The 16,299-nt window shown below is 26.9% G+C and overlaps 1 protein-coding gene across 4 annotated transcripts in view; it reads left to right on the top strand.

Moving 5' to 3' along the window:
- LOC136091345 (TNF receptor-associated factor 6-B-like) overlaps positions 1–16,299 on the top strand; it is a 106,215-nt gene that overhangs the window by 30,874 nt on the left and 59,042 nt on the right. The gene's annotated exons all lie outside the window — the stretch shown is intronic.

Genomic DNA, 16,299 nt, shown 5'->3' with positions numbered 1-16,299 from the left:
GGAATCTATTTATATTGGCTTGTAGGAATCTATATATATCATTTATTGGCTTATAGGAAATTGCAAATTTTAATCGTTTATATCAATTTTAAACTTGTACTTTTATTTACAATGGCGAAAGGATATTGGTCACCTACAAAGCGATGCAAAACTGTTACATTACGTGGAGAAGGTTATTCGTGCATAGAAATCGCCAAAAAGTTGGGAAATGGAGTAACAAAATCTGGAGTTAAGAAGGTGTGCGATCTGGAGTGAGGAATCTGGATTGAGTAAGGCTTAAGGCAACCAATACCTTCAAAAATATGCCAAAAAATGGAAAAATTAAGAAGACAACTATCAACGATGACAGGATGATAATGAGGCTTGCACTTATGAACCGAAGAGCAACATCAGCTGAAATTAAAAATGATTTAGAGGCCGCCGGAGTTTCGGTTAGTTCAAGAACAATTCGCCGAAGGCTTTTTGAAAATGGTTTAAAAGCAAAATGACCCAGAAAAAAACCATACTTAAACAAAAAACAAAAAAAAATCGTTTGATTTGGGTAAAAGAACACAAGGAGTAGACAAAGGAAGACTGGGCAAGAGTTACTTGAAGTGATGAAAGCAAGATTTTCATTTTTGGAAGTGATGAAATCAATTTGTGAGAAGAAGGCCCGGTGAAGATCTTTACCTGAGTGCACATTGGTTAAAATGAAGCATTCCATAAGTGTAATGGTGTGGGGATGCATGACCAGAGATGCTGTGGGTTGTATCCACATTGTGGATGGTATTTTAAACGCCAAAACGAAACCTGTGTGTTCCAGCAGGACAGTGCTACATGCCACACCGCAAAAACTGTCGAAAGTTGGTTTAAAGCCAAAAAGATAACGTTTTGAAGTGGCCTGGAAACAGTCCGGACCTCAATCCGATAGAAAATCTGTGGTATCGACTAAAAAAACTGGTAAAGAAAGAAAAACCTGGGAAAAAGCGACAATTAATAGAGGCCATATCCAATTACTTGTTTCACGTAATCAGCACTGAAGATTTGGGCAATTTAGTAAGCTCAATGCTTCGTAGGATTGCTGCAACAAGAAAAAATAATGGATATCCAACAAAATATTAGGTGTTTTTATTATAAATCATTTTTTTGATAACATGTTTTGTAAGCTGTGAAACGTAAATTTACAATATTTGGCCACTTTGTCGTTAAATTGTTGTATTTTTATATTAAAATTGTGAATTTTAACCAAAATATAGTTTTTTTTAATCTAAACACATCAAAAAATAATAATCAATATAGAAAACCGCATAAATATCGTTATTTTTTTTTGAAAAACACACCAAAGTGAAGTTTTCATTCATTTTGAAGGGATGTCTATTCCTATGGCCACTTGTGTAAATTAAATTCAAAATTTAAATTGATTTTTGAAAAGTTAAATAAGTTTTGAAAAAAAAAAAGTTTTGATTAGTTTAAAAGTTTTGAAAGAAAAAAAGTTTCGAGAAGTGGAATGTCTATTTGAGATTTTAACGAGGACGTTTATAAAAATATTTAGTAGCGTGGACGCCTAGAAAGTAAAGAGTACATGCAACGATTGATTGATGGGGAGTACTTGCTGGGTATTGTCCCAAATCCAACTAACTTTGAGGATTATATCATTTCTTTTACGCAAAAAATTTATTTTTTATCTTAAAAATTGACCAACAACAGCCAATTCACTTGGTTTAACAAAAAATTATGGGCTAAGGTTGAATTGAGAACAGAACTTTTACTTACTTTGAAGTAAAAAAGTAAGTTATTTATAAAAGTAAAATATTAAATGTATTTACAAATAATATTAAATTATAAAAAAAAATAAGGATACCAACATTGCACCTAAAAACATAATTATAAAAAGTTAATTTTTAAAATGCTTCGTAAAAATAATTTGTTTATAACAAATTAAAGTAATTTAAATAAGTAAATAATATAAAAAGGTAAGTAATATAAAAATGAAAATTACTTGGTTAAGAAGGTCATAAAATAGTTATTCAGATGTTGCTTATATAAACAATTTTTATTTTTTAACTTTAAATTCAATTCATTATTATTGCTTTTTTCATATGATTTTGTTACTGCTGGTGTAATTCTGTGGTGGTTAAATGATTTAGTTTTTAAAATATATGTTATCATGGGAAAAACTTTATCATTACGATTTTGATATATCTGATATTTTTATTTTTAAATAAATAGTAGCAAAATAATAAAGTGATTATTATTTGCTATCTATTTTAATACAACATCATTTAAATAATAATGGATCAAAACAATATAAAAGAAGGACTGCTACTACAACTGGAAAATTTGTTCCTAGACCCCAATGAATAAGAGACCGTTTTAAATCCTTGCTATATTTCAAAAATTTATTATACTTAAATTTACAATGTATTATATAGATGATATTTGGATTTTGGAACTTCACAATTAGATTTGCTTTAGGGCCCCGAGCCAGTTTGGTGCAACCCTGAATAAAAGTCTTATGAAAATCATAAACATCTCATAAAAAAAAAAATTAATGAAATATAAAATCAAAAGTTTAATTAGGTACAAAAAGTGAACTGAATTAGATAAAACTTTAAGAGAGTTAACAAAAAACCAGGTTATAATACTGCATACTATTGTTTTCAAATGAACATACAAAATTTAAAAATTGAGAGGTTAAATTAAATGAAAAGATATAAGAATTATAGAATTATTTCTTGACTAAATTGACATTTAGTTAATTAATAGGAAGTCCATAGTCGATTAAACCGACTATAATTTATCAAAGTCAATGAATTTTGACTTTCGACTGGTCGACAATAGTCGATTCAATCGGAGTTGATAACAACACTGTTAAATACAAGGAAGTTTTTATTCTCAAAAAATTAAATTATTGTGGTAAATTTTTGAAAATGTAAATACATTTTAGTACATTTTTGAGAATTTTAAAAGGAAAAATAGTTTTCGAGCTGTGTTTCGAATTTTGACGATTAAAAAATGTATTGATTGAATATCGTGAATTTTGAAAGGTGGAATTCATATCGGTTCAAAATTAAGTAATTAGAAATTGCTTTAAACTTACTAAAACAAAAATAGAATTTTGAAATTTTTTATTTATTTAAAAGTTGATCCTGCTATTAACTATTAGTGACACATTCTTAATAGATAAATAAAAAAGTTGAAGCCTTTGATCAAATCAGCAACCGCTTGATAATAAAGTGTTATTTTGCATCAGTAAAATTTTTTTTTTAAATTAAGAAAAATAAAAATTTCTCTTAACTTTTATTTTGTTTTTTCTAATTTAATTTGATTTTATGTCTTTCTTCAATATTTTTGTTTTTTGTTATACTTAAATGTTTGTTTTGCTGTTGCTTTATTGATTAAATTACTATTATTATTATTTATTACAACTGTTTGTGTTTGGATGTTACAATCGTTTGTTTCTAATATTATATTTATTAGTATTACTTGATTTTAACTATTAATAATAACACAGCAATTTACTTCCAACTTATTACTTTTTACATTCTCTCTGATATTGCAATTCCACATTACATTTTAACTGTTATTTGTGTAAGAAAAAAAATTTGTCAAAGTTGCGGCCAAACTCAATGTAATATTTGTTTCTTTTGGAATCAAAGTCTCAAATTAAAGTCTAGTGTTATTTTAGGTTACATTTATAGACGCCCTTGTTTTCTTACTTATGATTATAATATTGACCTGATACCATCAAACAATGACATTGCGACATTTGATTTTTAAAACTTATTTTTATTTTATATTATTCGCCCTTTTTATCACTTTGCCGACTAGAGTTATTGGTCACTCGGCCATAATTATTGATAATATTTTTTTAATTTAATAACAAATGAAATTATTTTTCACTTAACTCAATTTCGTATTTGTCCCAATTTCAATAAACTATTTATACCACCCAGACTTTATAAAGCAAGTGTTTGGATAACTTCAATAAAGAAAACTTCAAATCAGATTTTTTAAATGTTGACTGGAACGATTTTATAATGTACAATGATACTAAGTTATGTTTCTAAACATTTATTATTGAAACAACATTATCTTTACATTGTTCTGCCCCACTTAAAAAAATAAATATCAAAATCTTTAAACGTCGATTCAAACCAAGATTACAAAGAAATTATAAAATCTAATCAAGTGCGCATTCTTTTCTATTAAAAAATGTTATGACTTTGGATAAGCATTAACGTTGTAATAATTGTCGAAATTTTAAATAAACTTTCCCCCAACTGTTTGCAAGAAAATAAAACTTATATAACTGACTCAATTCTAATCTCTAAATCATTTTTTTCAAATATTGCTCATAAACGTAAATCAAATATTCATTCCTATAATGTTTACTATCAAAAGTATATCTTAAATATCCAATTTTACATAGTTTATTATTATCTCCAACAAAAAATCCTGAAATATTACTTCTTATATCTAAATTGAATCAAAAAAAATCAATAGGTCCAAACGGCATTTCCACATACATTTTTATAGAATTTTCAATATATAAGAATTTTTTTTCTATTTGAGTTAATAACTCATTCATAAATTGATCTAGGGATGGCACTTTTATTTTTTTTTACTTACTCGAGTAAGTTAATTTTTATCAAAAAGTAAATTATATAAGTAATTTGTAACGTTTAATGTAAATTTACATTTCCGTAAAAGTAATTTATTTTTTTGAAACGGCTTTCTTTTTAAAGTAAGTTTTTTTTACTTTCAAAAAAAAGTTAAGTAAAAAAAAAGTTAATTACTTTTGAAAATTCCATTACGTAATATAAAAATTCCTCAAACTGTTTTTACATTTACCTATAAAATTAACGAATTCAAAAAAATTGTATTATAAAGTAACTTACATATGAAAGGTCATTGCATAAAAGTAATATGCTACCAAATGTAAACTAAATTTACAAATAAAATAATATTTTTTAAGTAGGAATTTTGTATTTTAAAAGTAATAACAAATCTTTATTAAAAATAAATTACACAAAATAAAATTTAAATTAGATAAGCTTACATTTTATATAAATTGTAAAGTAAATTAAAACTAACTTATATAAAGTAAGCAAATAAATTTACTTATATTTTGAGATAACATTGACATGATCTTGTATAAAAGAATGCAAAAATGTAAAACTATAAGGCACTAACATTTTGTTTGCCGCAACATTCGATTTACGCGGTTTTAGGTATTTCTTCCAAGAAAAGTTTGAAAATATCAATAATAGGTTTCCGCCCATGATTAAAACCCTCTCTAATTCCGGTCCATGATAGTTTTAACTATTATAACCATTCTCTGAATCAAACCGTTTCAAAAATATTCATTCTCTGGCCAACCATTTGAAAGGTCTGGAATTTAGACAAAGCTATAGAAAAGCATTTAGCAGAAGGCGCATATACCTATGGGAGTCTCAGAAAGGGTAAATTATTAGAAAAGAAAATAATTACCGTAATTGTTAGTCTTTTTTTACAATTTTTTGCGTAAATGTATTTATTATTTAAGAACTTAGGGGGGAAAGTTTAAACTTGTCCTGAATTATGGGAGCTATAACACCATGACCTCAAGATTAAGGAGCCCCGAACTTTTTAAGGGGACACATTATTTTTGTAAAGATTTTTTGCCACTTTGATACAAAAAAAAGTCCACCTACTCAAGAATATCCTTGACTCTAAAAGTCTTGGTTTAAACAAATACTGTACTTTTATATGGGCATAAAAAATTTAGAACTTTTCACGTAAATATCTTTATCTGCGTGTAGTATCAGTGGCCTAGCTACCGCAAGGCCAGTATAAGCAAAACTTACAGTCCCACAAGCAACTAAACCAAGAGCCGCAAGGTGCATAAGCTCTTAGATCTATTTAAAGAGTTTTTTGTGTTTGTTTATTTTCGAAAAGTTATTGCTCCAGAGAAACAGAAATTGGGCACCTTGGCCACATATGTCTAATAACAAAATACACTTTGCCTGGCCGCTGTGTAATATACCTATATTCCAAGCTGTAGCGTAAAAACGATTTAAAAGTAGATGAAGAAATAAAAGTTGTGGTGATTAGAGCCTGGATACAAAAATGCCCCAAAACATTTACCATCCCTACTCCAAATGTGAGGGCAACAAATTAGTAATTTTTATTATTTTTGTTTTCTTACACTAAGTTTACATCCTCGCCAAATGAAGTGGTTGTTTCAATATTTTTCTAAGCATTCTTATGTGATAAGCAAGAACACACTTAAGTTTGGTACTTAAGTATGTTTTTGGTTATACCACTACATAGTATAATTTTAAAGAAAATTTAATATGAAATATTATAAAAACCATTTTGACCAAAACTATTGCGTTTACATATTTATTATATTATTGCATCTTATAATTTTCGTACGTAAACTTTGTAAACGTAATATTGATGTACTTAATAAAGTAATATGTATAATATATATATATAATAAATAATATATAATAAATATATATAATAGATATTAATGTAATTATAAAAAAAAAATTATTAATTATTAGTATTAAAAAACGTAGTATTGATGTAATTATTAAAGACACCATTGTGTTATTGGTTACTTGGTTACCCATAAAGTCTTTAAATGAGTTTAGTGTAGTTTTTAACAACGCATTAAAAGGTTTTTAGAAAACCTCATTTGTACGGAACTATATAATAATATTATTAGTTAAAGAAGTGGGTATTGATTAATTAATTTTAATTGGTTTGTTGATAAAAGGTACCGTCGCATGTTCAAATTGTAAAACTCTTTTACATTTTCCTAAACATTCTAATGTGATATAAACAAGAACATACTTAAGTTTCGCACTTAAGTATGTTTTATTTACCAAAAGTATATTTATTAACCAAATGCATTGGTTTTTCATAATCATAATATTACATCTCAGAGCTTACGCAAGTTGACATTACTATATTATTAAGTCATTAATATTACATCTCAGAGCTTACGAAAGTAGACATTACTATACCATAAAGTCTTTAAATGAGTTTAATATGGTTTTTAACAACACATTTAAAGACCTCATTTGTACGTAGCTATTAATAATACTATTAGTTAAAGATGCTGTTGATAAAGGAATTTTAATAGGTTAGGTAATAAAAGAATACGCCGCATTTTCAAATTATGAAACTTTTTTACATAGCTTTTAATGTGGTATAATATCACGTAATACTTGTATTTAAATCCATTTAAAGTTAAATCTTGTATTTTGTGTAACTTATATTTTCATGGATAAAATTTTTTTAAACCATTTTATTTATATGTTAAAAAAAAAGATTATTCCAAATTTCTGTTATTAATGCAATATTTCTTCTGTTTTAGTATGTTATTTTCGAAAAAGATTAACCTTTTTCTAAAATAACATACTAAAACAGGAGAACTTGGTACTTTAGATACATATATTTTAATTTTTTAGAAATATTTTCAAAAAATACTAAACTATAATTGGTTATTAAACTCAAACTTCAGAAAAACACATGACCTTCGATTTTTAATGACAAGTTTTTAATGACTTTATTATGTACGGATATTTAGAGCCTTGGCATTAAGACTATTTTTGTCTTCTTCTTTTCCCGCCTTTCGTATATTTTACAAAAGAAAATTAATAATTTGTAACGGCAAATTAAGAAAAATAAAAAATTATAAAAATTAAAAATTCATCACTGTATTAAAGAATGTCTTTATTTATAAAAAAAAAAACCAATGACGAAATTTTAAAAAAAAAATTTAGTTTGATAATTATCAAATCCCATTTAAATCCCCTAAACAATTGTGGAGGTTGCTTAAAATTTATGTTGCTTAAAATTATGTGCACAGTTTTTAAACACTAAGAGATTATTGCATGACATTAGAGGCTAGGCTTGTTAATAAACTTAAATTTAGTTTAAAATGTTAAAAAAATGTATTTATAAATGTTATAAACTCATCACTATTAAACCAATGGCATAAAAGGGAAGTCAACATTTTTAAGGGTTTATTTTTAGCAGACTCCGATTATCGCAATACTTTTGAGAAACTTTGGAAAATTAAATTTTTAAATTTTCTAAAAATTTCAAGTAAAAAAAGTAACAAAAGTTTACTGAAAAAAAAAGGAATTTGATGTTTTTTCATCTGTATGATAAAAAAACATCAAGACAATTTTCTTCACAATCGACCATATAATTTTAAACTTGAAAGTGTGCTTTTTTAAACCATCCTACTAAATACGTAATATTAAATAAATTAAAATAGGCGGTTGTTGCGGTTATAATACTTATAAATTTCTTTTCAAGTTAAATACTTTTACATTTCTACTTTTTTAACTTTAATTTTTTTTTTCAAATTAATCTTGATGTTATTTACATCAGTTGTTTGAAAGTTTTTTTTTGAAAGACTGTCTCGTTAAATGTTCTTGCTTTGGAAATGGCTCTACATTTTTCAATGTTATTCTAATTTTTGTATTTTGGCTTTCTTTATTCAGCGTGATTGTTAAAAACCAATCTAACCAAAATAAAAGTTATTTCTGGAAATGACCAACTCGAATAATTGTTAGATAATAGAACAATAAAGGAATAATTGTTTTCTGGAATGGACTAGTTGAATTTAGTTCATTCCAGACAAAAGTTTTATGAATACCTATTTATAAATAAACAAAAAAAATTAATTTTCATTTCTGAGCGGCTGTTTCAGAGCTGACCTGTGCCGTCCCGAATGGGAGTGAGGGGGTATCCCCACCCCAAAGCTATTATATATGCATTTGAGTTAGCACATTTTTACATTTAGTTGGCAAGTTTTGAAGTATTGTTGCCAAATATCAAATATCGAGGATCCTTTTTTTTGTGTGCGTGTGTGTCTCTAGTTGGCAAAAAACACATACGATCCCCCTCCTGAATTAGAGACCTCTTCGGGACGGCTCTGAAAACAGCCTCGCTGAATAAGAGAAGCGAAAAGCAGCAGCATAACTGCAAGTATGCGCGGCTCCATTACGGTAAATTATTATCAGGGCTACTAACTTATTTCCTTATTTCTTAAAAGTTATAAACTCCAACTTTAAAGAAAAATAAAATATTAGAAAAAAAAAGTAAGGGTACAACCTCCTTGCCTAGGAAACAAATTTAACATGAACGTTCATCAAGACTACACAAATACTGTCAAGATTTTTCCCCCTTCTTCCCCCAACAAACTTTTATTATTGCCATTAACCTAATCTGCTAAACAAAAAAAAAGAAATAAAAAATCAATGATTATTTAGCAGCCCCTATTAGCACTCATGCGTCAGGGAGCCCGTCTCTATACTACTAGTATAACCGCGTGTTGGCTATATTTGCCCTTAGTTATAATAGAACAACCCTTTACAATATGCGTGAAAAAAATCCTTTTCAATGCCCCACCACAAACATTGCCCACATACATCAGAGTATTACCTGATGTATTACCCAGAAGTGCCCTCAAACACGCAATAAATTTGAATACGCTAACTGTCTCCAAATTTAGGTCAAATCAACATGAAATGACTGTTCTTTGAGAAAGTAAATAATATAACTTACTTTTTACTTACTTACCAAGTAAAGTATAAAATTTCAAAGAAAAAAATACTTTTATTTGTAAAATTAAATAAAAATTTTTTTCAAATTACTTTTGTGTAAGCTGTTTTCGCTTAATACTTACTTTTACACGTAAAAGTAATTTGTTGTCACGATGTAGTTTTATTTTACTTTGTAAAGTAAGTGTTATGTCTTTTAAATATTAAATTTGCGCAAGTTTATTTTATAATAAAATTTTTTAAATTTAAAAAGTAAATTACATTTCGATGTAAATTTTTTGCATAACTATAACCAAAATTGCTTTTTAAAGTAGTTTATTTTACATAACTTACTATTAAAAGTAAGTTACATTTACAAGTAAAAGTAAAAATGTAAATAACTTTTACTTGTAAAAGTAAATTACTTTTTCAAATAACACTTATTTAATTACGCGTTATATTATTTATGTAAAAAAAAACGAATTACTTTTAAAAGTAAGTGAATTATGTACTTTTATATGAGTTAGGAAAAGTAATTTACGCGTATAAGTAATTCGCGTTTTTACATCAAAATAAGTAAAAGTGCAATCCCTAAATGGATCATATCCTGATATTTTGAATTATCTTGCGTTATTCCAATGTTTAAAAATAGCTCTGAACCTTCATGTACTAACTATAGACCTCTTTTAACTAACATAAATAAGTTTTTTTAACCATTTTATGGTAGTATTTTTTAAATTTTGTATATGAGGAATTTACTTGCAAAACCTGATAATTCACTTTTTCAAAAAATATGACTTAGGCACACCACTGGATAGCTCTTGTAATTTTGCATCAGGAAAATAATTCAGGACATGCAGAATCCAATATTTCTATCACAAATTCAGTGGTTAAAATTAAGTAGTCCATGCATAACTGCATAAAAAACAGATTTTCTGAAAACAGTTTTTGCCAATAATCTCAAAATGACAAAAAAGTGAATTATCAGATTTTGCAAGTCCACTCCTCATATGTAGCTTTTTTTTCAAAAGGTTTTAAACGGCATTATAAATATATATTTACATAAATTCGATTCAAAATTTTTTAGCTGATTTTAGCATATTAGGTGTTAAGAAATATTTGTTTAGCAATTGTTTAAATGTGTTCTAAACTCATTCAACTGTTTGAATGATTTTTACTTTGGTTTTTAATCAAAATATTCTTCTTCCCATGTATTAATAAGCATAACAGAAAAAATCAGGAAAGTTCTTGATACTGGTCATTTTGTTTGTTGTGTTTTTAACTATTTACAAAAACCTTTCAATACAGATGAGCATAGTATTTTGATTTCTAGATTATGAAATTAAATTATTCTTTATGCAATTTTGGCTCTAAAAAGTTGTTTACATGAGTTCTAAGCTCATTTTATTGTTTAAATGAGTTTAGAACTCATTTCAGGTATAGTAATTAAAATTGAAAAATTCATTTTTTCAAAAATATGTTTTTTTTAGCTAATATAACTATTGTAGATTCGAAATGTTTTCTAAGATTGTTTTTAAACTATTCGGTACTAAATTTTATCCATAGCAACGCTTTATTAACCATGTTGCTACGGATTTTTGAAATTAAAATTATATAAAATAGTGCAAAAAAAATCATTTCTATTCTAACTTTCTATAATTAACATTGTTAATAATATAATAAACTCAGCAGTTGCTTCTTGTTTATTGACACGATTTCTGAGCATACATTGCGCATGAGCACGCTTTATTGCTATCTTGTGCTCTTAACAAGTTTACTAATAGTCTGTACTAAAGACAATTTTTGTAATATCTTATTTTAATAAAAAGTAAAATGGGTCAATAAAAAAGTAAAGAATCTAAAAGACATTACCAAAATAAGAAATCAAAGTTTCATGGAAACAGATGCAAAAAGGCCTGCAAAAAAAAATGAAAACACTGCTATACCTTTAGTTGAAAACATGCCATGTTCATCATCTTTCAAGAAGTTGTTCAACAAAGTAGTTGTAAACGAACTTCAAAATATAAATGAAGACTTTAACTTTATTATGAGCTTTATTTTACATAAAAAAGCAATAATCGTTATTAAATGCCCAGATTGTACAGAGTTAGTTAATTTGCAGTTTAATTCTTCAAAAAAATATGTCCCAAGTATTGGATTTAAAATATGTTGCAGTGGTTGTGAATGGAAAACGGTTTTTTTTCATCTGCTAAAATGGATAAAAACATAGATTGTGTTGGACGTAAACGCTTTGACATAAACAATTGTACAGAAGTTGCATTTCGTGAAATGGGTAAGAGATTTCAGCAATAGAAACTTTTTGCGGAATTATGAACATGCAACCTCCAATGAATAAAAACTGTTAAAATGACACATTGCGCATACTGCTGGATGTCTATCAAAGTTTGGTTGATAAAAGCATGACAAATACAACAGAAGAATTACTATCCATCAATGAAACATCTAAAGATATAACTTATGGGTTTGATGGATAGTGGCAAAAACGTGGATACACCTCAAACAATGGATTAGTAACCAATGTTGCCTTAGAAAATGGTAAACGTATTGATTTCGAAATAAAAACAAAAATTGTAAGTTGCGTTCTATATGGGAGTTAAAAAAATAGAGAATATAACGTTTCACTCCTTACATTATCAAAAGTGTAAAATCAGACATATCGATTCAGCTTCCTCTATGGAATCAAGTTGTATAAAAAAAAATTTTTGCGTTCTGAAAAAAAAACAATTTAAGATATACAACATTTCTAGGAGATAGAGATAGCAGTTGATATGTTAATGTTAATTCTGTAAAACCTTATGGAGATATTGAAATAAAAATAGCAAAGTGCATTGGACATATTCAAAAACGTGCTGGTACTCGATTAAGAAATTTAAAAAACCAAAACAAAGAAATTTTATGGGATAGCAAAAAGTTAGCAGGAGTAAGTCGCTTAACAGAAAATGTTATAAATACACTGCAAAAATATTATGGCAAGCCAATAAGGCAGAACGTTGGAAATTTGTATGGAATGAAAAAGAGTGTTGCAGTTGTACTTTTTCACTATTCTGAAAGTTGTGATGACAAAACGCGTCATCAGTTTTGTTTGCGTACCAAAGATTCTTGGTGCAAATTTCAGGCTGACAAACTGACTGGAAAAATGTCATATAAAGAAAATAATTGTATTCCTGCTGCTGTCTGTGATGCCATCAAACCAATATTTATAGACCTTGGTTCTGATAAACTTCTTGAAAAATGTTTGCACGGAAAAACGCAGAATCCCGGAATGAGTCTTTAAACCAGTTTAATTGGAAGAGATGTCCAAAAAATTTATTTGTTGAAAGAACTGCCCTAAGTATAGGAGTAGCGTCAGCTGTGCTAAATTTTAAAGATGGGCAACAGTTTTTAAATAAGTTGTTTAATGAACTTAGAATGGAGTTTGGTATAAAAGCGCAAAATTACTGTTCACGTAAGGACAATAAACGAATCATTAAAGCAGAAAAACAATGTAGTACTGAAGCAAAATCAAGAAGAAAAAATTTAAGAGCAATAAAGAAAGGTTTTGTGACCAAAATGAAGAACCGAAAGGTGTAACGTTTAAAAGTGGAGAACTTTGAACTATTTTTATCAATTTTTTTTTAAACTGCGTTTTTCTCAAAATCATGTTTTTGGGTCTGGCGACGGGGATATTTTTAAAAACTAGCAATCAAATTGACTTGAAATTCGGCACACATACTCACTACATTAGTATCTACAACAAACACTAGAATAATTTGCACTGCTTCTCTCGTTCAGTAGTTATTAATGTATTTTTTTTCATTAATTACCCCCAAAATTGCATAAATGTACACAAATTCAAAGATTTTTTTGATTTTTTTGACCATATTGAAACCTTTTAGACCACGACACAATGCCACATGTAATATATCACCAGCCAAAATTTCAATAGAAAATATATAATGGTTCTTGAAAATTTTTGTCGCCCTTTACCCCATTTTTGATCTTTTACCAAGTGAAAAAAAATTGTTAACATTTTTTTTTTTTTTTGCTTATTGATGTTATATTAAACAGTGTAGTAATTTTTTTGTTTTCGTAAAAATTGTTTGATTTTTCTTTTTCTAATCACCTTAAACAGTTAAATGAGTTCTAAACTCATTTAATTATTTGAAATGATTTTTACTTTGGTTTTTAATCAAAATATTCTTCTTGCCATGTATTAATAAGTATAAAAGAAAAAATCAGGAAAGTTCTTGATACTGGTAATTTCGTTTGTGGTGATTTTAACAATTTACAAAAACCTTTCAATGCAGTTGACCATAGTATTTTGATTTCTACAATGTGAAATCGTATTATTCTTTATGCAAACTTGGATCCAAAATGTATGGTTCATTAAACAAATGCTAAACAAATATGTCTTAACACCTAATATGCTAAAATCAGCTAAAAAACGTTCAGTCGAATTTATAATATATTTATAATGCCGTTTATAACTTTTAAAAAACAAAGCTACTTATATAAAATTTAAAAAAACTACTAATATATAATATATAAATTTACTAATAGTAATATATAAATTTATATATATACATATATATATATATATATATATATATATATATATATATATATATATATATATATATATATATATATATATATATATATATATATATATATATATATTTACTTATTTATATATACAGACCGTCCCAAAATGGTTTCTCATGGTGTCGGGAGAGGTTTGTATGTATTTTTTCCAATTATCCAACTGGAAACACCGGGAAAAAAATTAGCTCCTCAATAATTTTTTTGTTTATATTTCAAGTGTTTTTTGTGCACTGTTATGCGTCCATTTCTTAAATATCTTAGCTGCAATTTGGGATTTCTCAGCAGCTATTTTATCAATAGAACTTTGTCCCTGATATTACCTTGTATGTATAGCAACAGATATGGTTACCAACAGTTGTCGGTAACATAAATATGTACTGTAGTATGAAATTATATATTGCAATTTGTCCTGTCATTTACATACTTTATGAATAGTCAATTTTGTAAAAACACTCAAAAAAGTCTATTCACTCATAAACAAAACTATGCTTTTTAAATATAAGTAGTTTTAGTTTTTGTTAATTTAAATGGTTTTTTAAAAGTTAAGAACTTAACTTAAAAAGAGTTTTAGAATATAAACAAGGTGACTTGTAGAAAAACTTACTGTTACAAGAATTATAAAAATCTCAACAAGAATGAAACGGTAAAAAGATAAACTTCTCTTTTAAACAATATTATTTTTAATCTTGAATATACATTAAAAAATGTATAAAACTTGTACAAAATACAGCTTCTTTGGGAATAACAGAAGGAGAATTAAATAAATAGGGGCCTATATAATACCATAATTTTTAAATTATTTACGATAATAACAAAAAAATCTTAAACAGAAATAATTAACTAAATTCTCTGCCACAATAAAAACAGTTACACTTTCAAACAATACAATCAGTTATTTATCTGGAAAATCCTTGAGATTTTTTACAATAATCTGATGATGCAGTTGTTTGAAAAGATACACAAAAGTTCGATATTTTCATCGAAAAGCTAAATAATTCAACAGAATAATTAAACAGTGCTAAATTAATAAAAACTATTCATGATAACAATTTTTAGAATGCAAAAGAATAAATGAAACAAAAGGCTCAAAGTGCATTTACTTAAAAACATTATACACTTTATTACAGTTTAGGTTCTTTTTTTTCAAATATAACCCATTGGTTTGTCTGAAAATTTATTAATTAAATAGAATAATTTAAAATTTTTATTTTATAATTGAAATACTTAACAAGTATACTTACTATCCTAATCTCTTTTGGCATAATCAGTAGCCTGCTGCAAAATTTTTGAATATTCAGATGCATCAAAAAAAATATTTGTCTCCATACAAAATAGCAGTCCTAGCAGACTAGCCACATCTTTTTGATAGCCAAAATAGTACTCCCGTTGATAAAATTGATTTGATCCTGTTATGGTCTTACAAATAAATTTACAATAAAAACTGAAGCAGGAGTACATAGCAATAAATAAAATTACGTAAGCCATTACGTATCAGGAAAATAACATGATTTTTTTTTAATCAACATGTTAATCGATTTTTTCTTTAATTTCGTCCGTATCTCACCAATCCCCCAGAAGAATGTAATTTAAGATGCTTCCGTTGCATGCATCATTTCAAATAAACATTCAGCATCTGTTCTATCTTTTTCAATAATCAACCTTATTGAATCAATAATGAAAAGGTTGAACTTTTGTTTAACTGTTAACAAAAACATTAGAATGAATCCGAATACGCAAGTAATTACGTTCAAAAAGTAAATAGAAAATACAAGCAATAATACTGTCATTTTTATTTTTTACAAAATTTAAACAAATAATACTTTATTTAGGATGAGTATTTTGTAAAATTATAGTCTTTAAAAGTTCCAAAAATGTGATTTAAATTTTGTAAAAGTTGAGCCAGTAGGCTCTTAATATAAACTATTACAATCAATGCATATCTAATAATGTAGAACTATTATCAAATTTAAGAAGCAACAAAACATTATAATGAGTTGAATACTAATATTAGGCTATCCAAAACGATATAGTAATCTAACTATTGAATTAACGAGTATTGTGTTAGCTAAGCCTGTGCAAGCCGACGAGAAGCGTTTAAAAGTTCATCATAGCTCCAACATGATGTGACATAAGAGTCACATCATTAGGGAACTATGGCTAGTGG

Source organism: Hydra vulgaris, chromosome 15 (assembly GCF_038396675.1).
Source record: "Hydra vulgaris chromosome 15, alternate assembly HydraT2T_AEP".
Taxonomy (NCBI): Eukaryota; Metazoa; Cnidaria; class Hydrozoa; order Anthoathecata; family Hydridae; genus Hydra; species Hydra vulgaris.
Note: the sequence above shows the minus strand (reverse complement) of the source record. Positions and strands in the feature narration are given on the sequence as shown.